We start from the raw sequence: 12351 nt of genomic DNA, 5'->3' as shown, positions 1-12351 counted from the left end.
AGGTACATATTAACATAAAATCAAGGGAATTCCCATCACCAAATTGTCCTCCCTCCACCTCTGTTCCCGTCCTTCTTCCCATATCCTCTTCCCTTACCCCTGGGGCTGCTAGAATAAGTGGTCCCCTCTGTGCCTAGCTTACTACTTAGTGGTCTTACACCTATTTGGTCTTGGTACCTCCCTTATTTCCCCCCCCCCAAATTGGGAGGCGGGACTAGATAGTTCAAGTTATGTGGTTTTGTTTGAAGAAGAGAAAAGTAATTACCTGGAGAAAAAAAATAAAAAAGAATCTGATACTCCGGAAATGGGCGGAGTCCTTCTAGAGGCTTTCATCCTTGGTTTGAGAGATGAAGGGGAAAAAGAAGGTGGAACACCACAACAGTACATAAAGAACTGTCAAATAAAATATCCAGTGAGCATTCCAAAAATAACAAATAAACAAAACAAAACAAAAAAAAGGGTGGGCCCGGAGAGATAGCACAGCGGCATTTGCCTTGCAAGCAGCCGATCCAGGACCAAAGGTGGTTGGTTCGAATCCCGGTGTCCCATATGGTCCCCTGTGCCTGCCAGGAGCTATTTCTGAGCAGACAGCCAGGAGTAACCCCTGAGCACCGCCGGGTGTGGCCCAAAAACCAAAAAAAAAAAAAAAAAAGGGTAAGCAACTTATAAAAGCCATGGTATTGAGATAAAAGAAAATGTGGCAGAGCACATAAGAAAAGAAAAGAAGAAAATAAATAAATAAATATAAATGGAGACATCCACTTCTATAGCCAAACCACAACAATGAAATCAACAAAAAATAGATAAGTAAATAATAATTAAAAATTAATAATTAAAAATTAAAAATTAAAAAAATTGTTTTGTGCTTTTTTTTTTCCCTCCTGCAGATGCACAGTAAATATTGGGGTCATTCAAAAAGGAATTTCCTTTGCCTAAGAGATACAGGGTTTCTCCACCCTTGAAGTATATTGTCATGGGATTAACTATAGACTCCTTTCAGGTTCATTTACTCTCCCCTTGATGCTTTTGTGGTGTATGGAAGACTTCTGCTCCGTCCTGGGTGATAACATCAGACCTCTGTATCTAGAGGTCTCAGTATCTGCACGAGTCAAGGAGTTGAACTTATGATTATGTCTTTCTTTGTGGATCTAGAAGTTCTGTTCCCTCAGTGTCATTTTAATCTGTCTTCTGTGGTTGGCGGTCCTAGTCTTTGCGCTGATCCTAGGAAGGGGCCTGGGATAGTGTCTTCCGTTATGTTTCCAGAGGCCCCCTTCTGTTGCAATAGTTTCAGACAGACTTCTGGAACTAGGTATCATAGTTGTTATGCAGGTCATAGCTCACACCCTAGACTCGGGCTTTTTTTATTGGCCAGGATACATACGGTCTGGTCATGGTTCTGTCAGTCAGTCATCTGTAAATCGCAATCTTGGCATTTGGATAGACCAAAGGGTGACAAGTCTTCTGATTTTGTCTTATCGTTAGCTGGTGAGGTAAGATAACTTGCTCTTAGGTCAAGTTGTTCCCATTTTCCTCGTTGTCAGGGTATCATATTAGGGCTGGCAGTTGTTGGTGTCCAAGCACTATTAAGGATGTCCCAGTTGGGATTTGTTTTCTGTGGCTGTTGTGAAGAAATGTGTCGTTTCTATGTCTGTGGTCCAGGGTTCAAGGCTGGATGGTTGGTGTCTAATCACCTAAGGTCTAAGTTGGGTCCACATGACATATTTTCAAGGTGGGAGATGCCCCTGTATTGTAAACAAGTATGAGTTCTTATCCCTAATAAATAAGAGCTCGTTTTTATACGTAAGATTTTCCCCTTTTTTAGTGTGCCTTTGCAGGGAGAAATGGTGCTACATTATATTGCCGGTGCATTTGAGGGTGGAGAGAGAAGAAAACAAAAACAGGTCACACACCCAAAAAAGATAAAAATAGAAATTAAAAATATGTGTTCATATATATATGACAAGAAAAAAGATTTTTAATAAATGAAGTAAAAAATTAATTAAAGGAACAAGGTGATGCAAGAAAGTATCTTGCATTTGGGGAAAAGCAGGTAAAGAGGTAGTGTAATACAGGTCTTATACTTATGATGGTAGTATAGGTTTCCCCATTGTCTTTTGACATTTTCTTGTGGTGTGTGGGTTCCCGGGTGCCTTTTCATCTCCCAACCTGACCTTCTTGAGATTGACAAAAGATTTGCGGCAGAAAGGACTTGGGAAGAGTTCATGCATTGGGGGATACTTGTAGAGCTAAGTCTGGTTTCAAGTAACAGTCCACGTTAGGAAGGGTTGGTAAGGAGGACCACGCAGCATGAGTCAGCAGGGGAGTTGGTTGCCTTTTCTTGTAGGGGCGAGGTGTGGGTTTGACTCGTTGTCCCTTCGCTTGGGTGCTGGGTACTGGTTCGCTGGGGTAGGAGATCATTCTTGATGCCTAAGGGAATAAGAACTGAAGGAGAAAAGTTTTAATGTGGGGAATCTGGATGGGATTGCGGGGTGAAGGGATAGTCAAATTTTCAAAGGGTGAAAGGGGAAAGTATATGGAAGGGGCAGGAAAGAAAAGAGAAAATAAATTAAAAAGAAAAGGAGAGAAAAAGAAAAAGAAAAAAACAGTAGTGAGAAGAGTAGAGAAAAGAGTGAGGGAATGCTAGTTTGTTTGAGTGTGTTCGATGAGTAGGGCCTGTAGTATAAATCTATAGGTCACAGTTGCTGCTTCGGTGGTCTGGGTGGTCACGTGCTTCAAGTCCTAAATGAAGGTATTACCTAGAGATAAAGGGTATGTTAAAGAGTTTTATTGGGATATTCTCATAGTGCAAGCAGGGTATGGTATCTTGTGTGCTTGAGCCCCAAGATGCAATCTTAGTTTGTCCACCCTTTGTATCCAAGAACGCCTGTGGACAGAAAAGCTGAGAAGTTATTTTAAGTATAGAAAGATTAAGGCATTAAAACATATTTTTATAGAATGCTTCTGTTGGAGTCAGTGTTTTCCCATGGTATCCTTTACCTGTAATCCTGTATAAGATCCCTAAAGGCTTTTTATGGGCCTTTGTAGTAAAAGGCTGATACTTACCTGGTCTTTCTATGCTGCTGTTTCTGCTGTTGCTGTTTTTTTGTGGTATAAGTGTGTAGTCAAGAGTTTGTGTTGTTCCTCTTTCATGTGTTTTGGGCACTGTTCTCTGGTATATGTTGACTGTTACAGTGTTTGGGGTTTCTACCCTGTTAAATCCTGTTATTTGATTGTTGAGTATTAGTTGTATATAAGGTGTATGTTCTAGGTGCTTCAGAATAGTGTTATCATTCTGTGTTTATCTTTCATCTTCTGGCTTACTTCATTTAACATAATATGTTTTAGGTCCATCCACGTTGCTGCAAAGTCTGTGATTGTATCATTTCTGACTGCCATGTAGTATTCCATTGTGTATAGATACCACATCTTAATGATCCATCATCTGTTGTTGGACATCGAGGTTGGTTCCAAGACTTAGCTATTATACTGAGTGCTGCAATAAATAGTGGGGTGCACACATACTTTGGAATGAATGTCCTTCCAACTTGGGGGTAGATACCTAGGAGAGCAATTGCTGGGTCAAATGTTAGCTCAATTCTGAGTACTTTGAGCACTCTCCAGACTGTTCTCCATAGGTGTTGGACTAGGGGGCGACCCCACCAGCAGTGGATGAGAGTGCCTTTCATGCCGCATCCCCGCCAACATAGATTGTTCCTATTATTTTTGATGGTGTAAGGTGGTACCTCATTGTTGTTTTTATTTGGATTTCCCTAATGATGAGTGAAGGTGAGCATGTTTTTATGAGTTTGTTGGCCATCTTTTGGTCTTCCTCAGAGAAGTGTCTATTCATTTCATCTTCCCATTTTTTATGGCTTTATTTGGTTTGGGGGGGCTCAGCTTTCTGAGTGTTTTGTATATTCTGGATATCAGCCCTTTATCTGATACGATGGATGAAAAGATTTTTTCCCACAGTTAACTATCTTCTTGTGTTAAGTAGGGTTTCTTTTGCCATGTAGAAGCTTTTTAGTTTGATGTAGTCCCATTTGTTTATGTTTGATGCTAAAGTTCTTGCCATTGGTGCTCCACCCTCGAAGACCTTTTTGATATGTAGGTCTTCGAGTGTTCTACCTATTTTCTTCTCTATAAACTTTATAGATTCGGGTCTAATTTTGAGGTATTTGATCCATTTTGAGTTGATTTTTGTATAAGGAGTGAGGTATGGGTCAATTTTGAGTTTCTTGCATGTGGTTTTCCAGTTGTACCAACACCATTTCTTGAAAAGACTTTCTTTGTCCCATTTAAAGTTCTTGGCTCTTTTGTCAAATATCAGTTGACTATATATCTGGGGGCTTATGTCTGGAAATTCTGTTCTAACCCACTGGTCTGAGGTTCTGTCTTTGTACCAGTACCATGCTATTTTGATCACTATGGCTTTATAGTATAGCTTCAGGTTAGGTAAGGAGACGCCACCCAGCTTCCTGTTTTTTAGTATGTTTTTAGCTATCCTGGATCTTTTGTGGTTCCAGATAAATTTTATGATTGATTGTTCTAAGTCTTTAAAGAATAATGTCTGAATTTGGATGGGGATTGCATTAAATCTACATAGGAGTTTGAGTAGGATGGTCATTTTGACTATGTTGATTCTACCTACCCATGAGCATGGGATGTTCTTCCATTTCCCAAGATCCTCTTCAATTTCTTTCTGAAGTGTTTTGAAGTTTCCCTGGTATAAGTCCTTCACTTCCCTGGTAAGGTTGATTCCTAGGTACTTGATGTTTTTTGATACTATTTTAAATGGAGTTGTATTCTTAATCTCTCTCTCTCTTCTACTTCGTTATTTGTATAGAGAAATGCTACTGTCCTTTGTGTATTGACTTTGTAGCTGGTCACTTTGCTGTATTTGTATTGTTTCTAGGAGTTTTACTGTGGACTCTTTAGAGTTTTCCATGTATATCATCATGTCATCTGCAAAAAGAGTTCCTCTTTCCCTATTTGAATTCCTTTGATTCCCTTCTCTTGTCTGATTGCTATTGCTAGGACTTCTAAGACTATGTTGAATAAGAGTGGAGAGAGTGGACATCCTTGTCTAGTTCCTGACCTTAGTGGGAATGCTTTCAGTTTTTCACCATTAAGGATAATGTTAGCTGTGGGCTTTTCATAGATAGCTGTAACTATCTTGAGAAAGGTTCCTTCCAGACCTATTTTGCTTAGTGTGTTCAACATGAATGAGTGTTAGATTTTGTCAAATGCCTTCTCTCATCGATTGATATGATCATGTGGTTTTTGTCTTTTTTATTATTTATGTGGTGTATGATGTTGATTAATTTGCGTATGTTGAACCAGCCTTGCATCCCTGGGATGAAAACCACTTGGTCATGGTGTATAATCTTTTTGATGTAGTGCTGGATTCGGTTCACTAAGATTTTGTTGAGTATTTTTGCGTCTATGTTCATTAGTAAGATTGGTCTGTAGTTTTCTTTCTTGGTGGTATCTTTGCCCTCTTTGGGAATCAGAGTGATATTGGCCTCATTAAAGGAATTGGGAGGATTCCTGTCTTTTCAATGGTTTGGAAGAGCCTGTGGATCAGTGGAAGTAATTCTTCTTGGAATGTTTGATAGAATTCACCTGTAAAACCATCTGGGCCTGGACTTTTGTTCTTAGGGAGTTTCTTAATTACTGTTTCAATTTCCTCCGATGTGATTGGCCTGATTAGGCTTTCTAAATCCTCCTTTTCTAGTCTTGGAAGCTGGTATTTTTTCAAGAATCTATCACTTTCTTCTGGGTTCTCTAGCCTAACTGAGTATAGTTGTTCATAATATGTCCTCATGATGTGTTGGATTTCTTGGGGTTCTGTTGTAATCTCTCCCCTTTCATTTGTGATCTTGCTTATTTGGGTGTTTTCCCTCTTTTTTTTTGGTGAGTCTTGCTAGTGGTTTGTCTGTCTTGTTTATTCTTTCAAAAAACCAACTCCTGGTCTCATTGATTTTCTGTATTGTTTTCTTATCCTTAAGATGGTCCTTTAAGCTGCTAGTTTTGTCATTTTCCTCTTTCCTGGCATAGAATTGTATTGCTATGAGTTTCCCCCTGATTACTGCTTTTGCTGTGCTTCACAAGTTTTGACAAGTTGTTTCTTCATTGTTGTTTGTCTCAAGGAATCTTTTTATTTTTTCCTTGAGTATCTCTTTGATCCAGCTGTTTTTGAGCAGCATGTTGTTTAATCTCCAGGTGTTGGATTTTCTCCATTGTTTCTTTTTACAGTCAATTTTGACCTCTGTTTCATAGTGATCTGACAGGGTGTTTCTAATGACCCTTACCTTTGTGATTTTATGCAGGTTAGATTTGTATCCTAAGGCTTGGTCTATTCTGGAGAAGGTTCCATGTGGACTTGAGAAGACTGTGTATTCTGCTTTCTGGGGGTGGAGGGCCCTGTATAAGTCTATTTGACCTAGGTCTTCTAATTTTTCATTTAGAGCTCTTATTTCTTTGTTAGTTTTCTGTCTGGTGGATCTGTCCAGTGGTGATAGTAGAGTATTAAGGTCTCCTACTACTATCACATTTCACTTTATGTGTTTCTCCAGTTTTGCAAGCAGTTGCTCTACATATTTTGCTGGCTCTGCATTAGGTGCATAGATGTTAACCAACATTAGCACTTCTTGGTCTAGTGTTCCCCTGATCAGTAAGTAGTGACCCTCTTTGTCTCTGATCACGTTTTTGAGGTTGAATGCAATTTGGTCTGATATAAGAATGGCCGTCCCTGCTTTTTTTTTAATTTCCATTGGCCTGGATAAATGATTTTCATCCTTTTATTCTAAGCCTGTGCCTATTTGTACTTGTATGTGTGTTTCTTGTAGGCAGCAAAAATCTGGTTTATGTTTTCTAATTCAGTTATATATTATGTGTATTTTGGGGGGGGGAGCAGAATAAATCATTTAATGAGGGAATCTGGTCAAGAGGAATTCACTAGTGGCTGAAGAGATAGCACAATGCTAGGGCATTTGCCTTGCATGCAGTCGATCCAGGACAGAGATAGATCCCTGGCATCCCATATGGTCTCCCAAGCCTGCCAGAGTAATTTCTGAGCACAGAGCCAGTGTGTCAACCCCCCAAAAAAAGTTCACTAAATTTAAAACTATATACCTGTACTTTTTCATCTTTTTTGTTTGTTTGTCTGTTTGCTTGTTTGTGGGCCACACCCAACAGCTCTGGGCTCTGAAATCAGAAATTACTTTTGCAGGTTTAGGGCAACCATATAAGATGCCTGGGAATGAACCTGGGTCCTTGCTTGCAAGGCATACACTCCATCTACTGTCCTATTGCTCAAGCCCCCAAATCTGCCTTTTCTTTTTTTTTTATTAATTTTTTTTTTAATTATGAGAATAAGGATGCAAAGAAAGAGGACAAGGTAAAGTTACAGTGGAAGGACAATCACTCATAACATAATTCTCAGAAGTCCTCTTGCTGATATCTTAACTTTGAAATTTCAGCCAAAGAACATTAAGATAAATAAGACAGAATCCATGTACAATTACTTTGTCCCTCAAGTCCCCAGATTGTAACACATTATAATATTTCTTAACAGCACACAAGGCAATCTAAAGCCATAAAACATACGTAACTCCTTAAACATTACAGGCATAGTATTTTTTTTACATTTCCATATACATGCATATTAGCTTAAGTTAACCTCAAATTTTAAGTGGGTTCTTTTTAAGGATTAGAGTCAAAGGAGCACAGTAAAAATGGTGTTAGAGTGGCAATTATTGTTTGCATAGGCCCACCAAAATATTATTATGTGTATTTTAATGGGAGAGTTTAGTCCATTAACATTTAAGGAAATTATTGACAGAGAGGGCTGCTGTGCAGTTGTGTTGTTTAGGGTGGTTGTTACAATCGGGGATTTGTATTGTATAATTCATCTCTGAGTAGGTCATTATAATTCATCTCTGAGTAGGTTTTGTTTACGCAAATAGTGCAAGTTCATTTTTGTTTGAGAATGATTTTAGTCTTCCCTCCCATATAAATGAGAGTTTTGCTGGATAGTGGACTCTAGGTTGAAAATTTCTTTTATTCAGTTGTTTAAATATGTCATTCCACTGTTTTCTTGCTTGAAGTATTTCATATGGGAGATCTAGTTTGATTCTAATGTTCCTTCCTTTGTATGTGAGGGTTTTTTCTCCCTTATTGCTTTAAGTAGGTCGCCTTTCTCTTTGTTTCTTACCATTTGAATTACTATGTGTCTTGGAGTTGGTTTGTTAGGGTCTATTTTGTTGGGGACTCTTTTAACCTCCTGGATTTGCTCAGGTGCGTCTTTCCAGAGGGTGGGAAAATTTTCCGCTATTATCTCCCTGACTAATTGTTCTTCCTCTTTCCCTGTTTCCTCCTCTTCAGGTATACCTACAATTCTTAGATTGTTTCTTTTGTCGTTGTTCATTAAATACTGGACTTTTACTTCCAGTGCTTTACCTTCTATTTCTTTGTTGGCTTCTTTGTTGTATTTTGACTGCAGTTTATCTTTGAGTTGTTCTATGTGATTCTTGAGCTGTGCGATTCTGCTCTTCTGACTTTCTATGGTTTTATGAATTTCTTTTAATTCTGTTTGGATGGAGTCTTTCATATTTTGTAGGAATTCTTGTTTAAATTGGTTCATTTGTTCATCTATTAATTTATTGTAATCTCTGGCCAGTGTGTCTTTCATTTCTTCTAGCATGGTTTGGAATTCTATTCTCATGGCTGCTTTTAGGTCTTCCTCTCTTGGGTCTGCGCGTTTTGGTGGACTTGGGAACTTGTTCTGATTTCTCTCCATCTTCCCTGTTGTTAATGTTTTCCTTGGTTTACTCGTCTTTCTTTGCATTTGTTGGCTTGGCTTGGAGTGCAGTGCCTCCACGTTTCATCCCGCTTTTGCCACCTGTGGTATGGGGCTGGATCTCTTCTCAGGATGTGGCTCTACGTGAGTATGTTGGGTGATGTCGCTGAGTTTTGGACCTTCCCTCATCCTCAGTCAAGCCTGACCAATCAGCACTCCCTTCAAGCCAGACAGTGCAGGTTCATTCTCTGGCCTGTCCCAGGAGCTCAAAGTTTCCTTGAATGGCCGCTTTACACCTGCTCCAGTCGGTGACCTCCTGCACCCACTCTGGCCTGTTCAGGGAGCTCAAGGTTCCCTTGAATGGCCACCTTCCACCTGCTCCAGTCGGTGACCTCCTGCACTCACTCTGGCCTGTTCCAGGAGTGCCAGGTTCCCTTGAATGGGTGCTTTCCTCTCGCTCCAGTCCACGACCTCCTGCACTCACTCTGGTCTGTTCCAGGAGCTCAGGGTTCCCTTGAATGGCCGCTTTCTACCCATTCTAGTCGGTGATCTCCTGCACTCACTCTGGCCTGTTCCGGGAGCTCAAGGTTCCCTTGAAAGGCCACTTTCCACCCGCTCTAGTTGGCGACCTCCTGCACCCACTTGTTTTCTCATCTTGAGCCTTCAGTCAACCACACTGTCACAGTCTATACACATACTTCTGTAAGGTAAGTTTCCCACTTCTTTACATACATGCAGCCCTCACATCATGTTGACCATGTATTAGACAAAAAAGCAATGTAGGGAAAGCAGTTTACTAGATAACTAGGCACATGAATACTTTTATCATTTTCATTATCCTGTCCATGTCCTCTAAGATATCTTCACCCAAACCTGCTTAAGAGGTGAAATTCAGAGCTGTATTTATGGAATTTCAGGTACAGATATAAAATGTATCCATAGAAAATATTACATCCAAAGAAAACATTACCAGGATGCTACTTTTTAGTAAGTAAACTGAGGCATGCAGAATCCAACCTGTAATAAGGAAAATAACAGAATTAGTGAAACAGTGAAGTCAGCCATTTAATGAGAGCAGAGCAAAATGAAAGGTGCTAAGACTTATGATATATATGTATATATATAAATTTCCATTCAAAATTCAATAAGCATGATGCCAAACTTATCAACCTCTAAATACTAGTAGGCCTCCTTTTGCTCCTTATTAAGTATGAACACCAAAGAAGTGAGCTCAAATATAGTCACCCAATGCATGTTCCAACTGAAATTTTAGAACTTCCAGTCTGTGGCCTTTCCAGCCATTATTGTCTTCTACCTGTCTAGCCACAAGCATGCTTGTTCTTTTTCTATTTGGTTATGAGATGCATCAACAGGGATGATCAAGAAAACATTCTTATATTGGAAACACTTTTCTAGTAAAATCAAAGAGATTTTAGGATTTTTTACATAATTAAAAGGATATGTACAAATGATTAAAACTACTTAATAGAAAAATAAAAGGATCCAAAAATAAGGATTTGTCTTTCTTGCACTGAAGGAGTTCCCAGATTTATAGTGGAAGTGTCAGAAACAGGATGTAATATCTATGTGCCCCCTCCTCCAACAAAACCATTATACCCTTGATGAATTATTGACTTTAGAGTTTTATCTGTGCTATGAATAATCACAAACTTGGGAGTCTCAGGGCACAGTTCATAAACAAATAATTATATCACAATGATAATTTTTCAGGAATTTCAACATCAATCATGGCCATGTTATTATCAAGTACATTTTCTGGTTGCCTCTATTCATCAAACCCTCCTCCTTCTCCACCCTTCTGCACCACACAAGCAGAACTCATCACCAGATTGCCTCTTATTTATACATCACTCAAAGCAGGACAGAGCAAGTACACACAAAATGGGCCAACCCAGCATTTGTGAGAGATGGGTTTTCATTAAGGAAGTTCAAATTAAATGCATTGAAAAAGATGGAGGGGGAGAAATTAATTATTCCAGATTCCCCTGAAGAAGTGTCTTTGAAAAGATCTTATTCTAAAGATAATAAACCATATGGAAATTTTATTCCATTGCAGGCATATTAGGAAAGTAAAAAGGAGTTAGGCTCTGAAATTCAAGGAAATAACATTAATACAATAAAATATCACTTTGGGGCATTAATACTGGTCACATATATAAAGCCTTGGCCTTATAGAGCTTCCTCCTTCAGATGCAAGAGGACAGAGAGGCAGTACTTGGAAAGAGTACAAACAAATACCTTAGTCTAGCCCACCTACTTACTACAGCTGTAGAACTGATCATGAGGTTAAAGTCTATTCAGTGAGTTTTCAACTTTTCCCATCTGTAGATGGCAGTGGTCATGAGCCAAGAGTTGAAAACCACTAAACTACTTTGATATGACTATAACAAAAGGGTTAACATTTTCAAGTGCAGAAATTGTACAGAACAAACCAACCCTCAAACAACTTCACTTTGTACTTTAGCATCATTTAGGGCCAGAAATCTTGGTTAGCAAGACCAGAGACCTTGTATAACATCATTTAAGGCTAAATATCTTGGATAACATGGTTGGATAATATGGTCGTGTCACAATTCAAAACAAAATTAATTTGACTGTTGGGAGTGGGAAGGAGAGGAAGCATAACCAACCCTGCTCAGAACTTACTCATGATTCATGATTTGTTATGTCTCTCTGAACACCAAAGAGTCTTTCTTTATTAAACCAGCACAGCGAGAGAAGATGGAGGAAGAGAGGAGATGGGGAGCGAGAGAAAAGAGAGAGAGGGGAGAGAGAGAGAGAGAGAGAGAGAGAGAGAGAGAGAGAGAGAGAGAGAGAGAGAGAGAGAAAGAGAGAGAGAGAGGAGAGGCAGAGAAGAGGCAGAGGTGAAAGAGAGAGAGAAAGAAAGAGAGAGAGAGAAGTATCTATCCAGGTGGGTTTTTACATAACAAAGGGATAGGTTTAAAGGAAAGAGGAAACTGGGGCAGTGTCTTTGTTTTTGGGTTAATGGCCGCATGTCAATTTACAAGGTACCTGGCCACTGAATCCTTGCACAGCCCAGACACTATCACTAGGCCCTTCTATGTCCTTGCTGACATTTCTCCCTCTGTGGGAGCTGTTCATTTCTTTCCTGTGGAGAATCCTGATATCTTGACTGCCTACACTTACACAGCCCCTTCTTCTTTCAGCAGAATGAGATTCCTCAGGACAATAAGGCAAATGTCCTTTTGGAAAACTGAGAGATGAACAGTAGTTTGTTGCTACCGCCTTCCTGGCATGAAAACTTCTGTAGTTCTACTGATTTGGTTTCATAAACATAGCTGGCTCCACAAAACTAAGCTGGATCTTCTGCCTTAGAGTCATAAGCTAAAATTAAAACCTTGTAAGAAAGGCAAGGGGAGATGGATGAAAAGACTGGAATATATATCCTTTGCATGCAGGGTCCTATCTCTCCAGTATCCTTGGGAGTAAACCCAGAAGGAAAATCAAAACAAAAATCATTAAAGAGATAATTTCCCCATACCCCCCCAAAAAAACCTCATAACTGC

Source organism: Suncus etruscus, chromosome 2 (assembly GCF_024139225.1).
Source record: "Suncus etruscus isolate mSunEtr1 chromosome 2, mSunEtr1.pri.cur, whole genome shotgun sequence".
Taxonomy (NCBI): Eukaryota; Metazoa; Chordata; class Mammalia; order Eulipotyphla; family Soricidae; genus Suncus; species Suncus etruscus.
The sequence above is the reverse complement of the archived record's forward strand: the minus strand, read 5'-3'. Positions refer to the sequence as shown.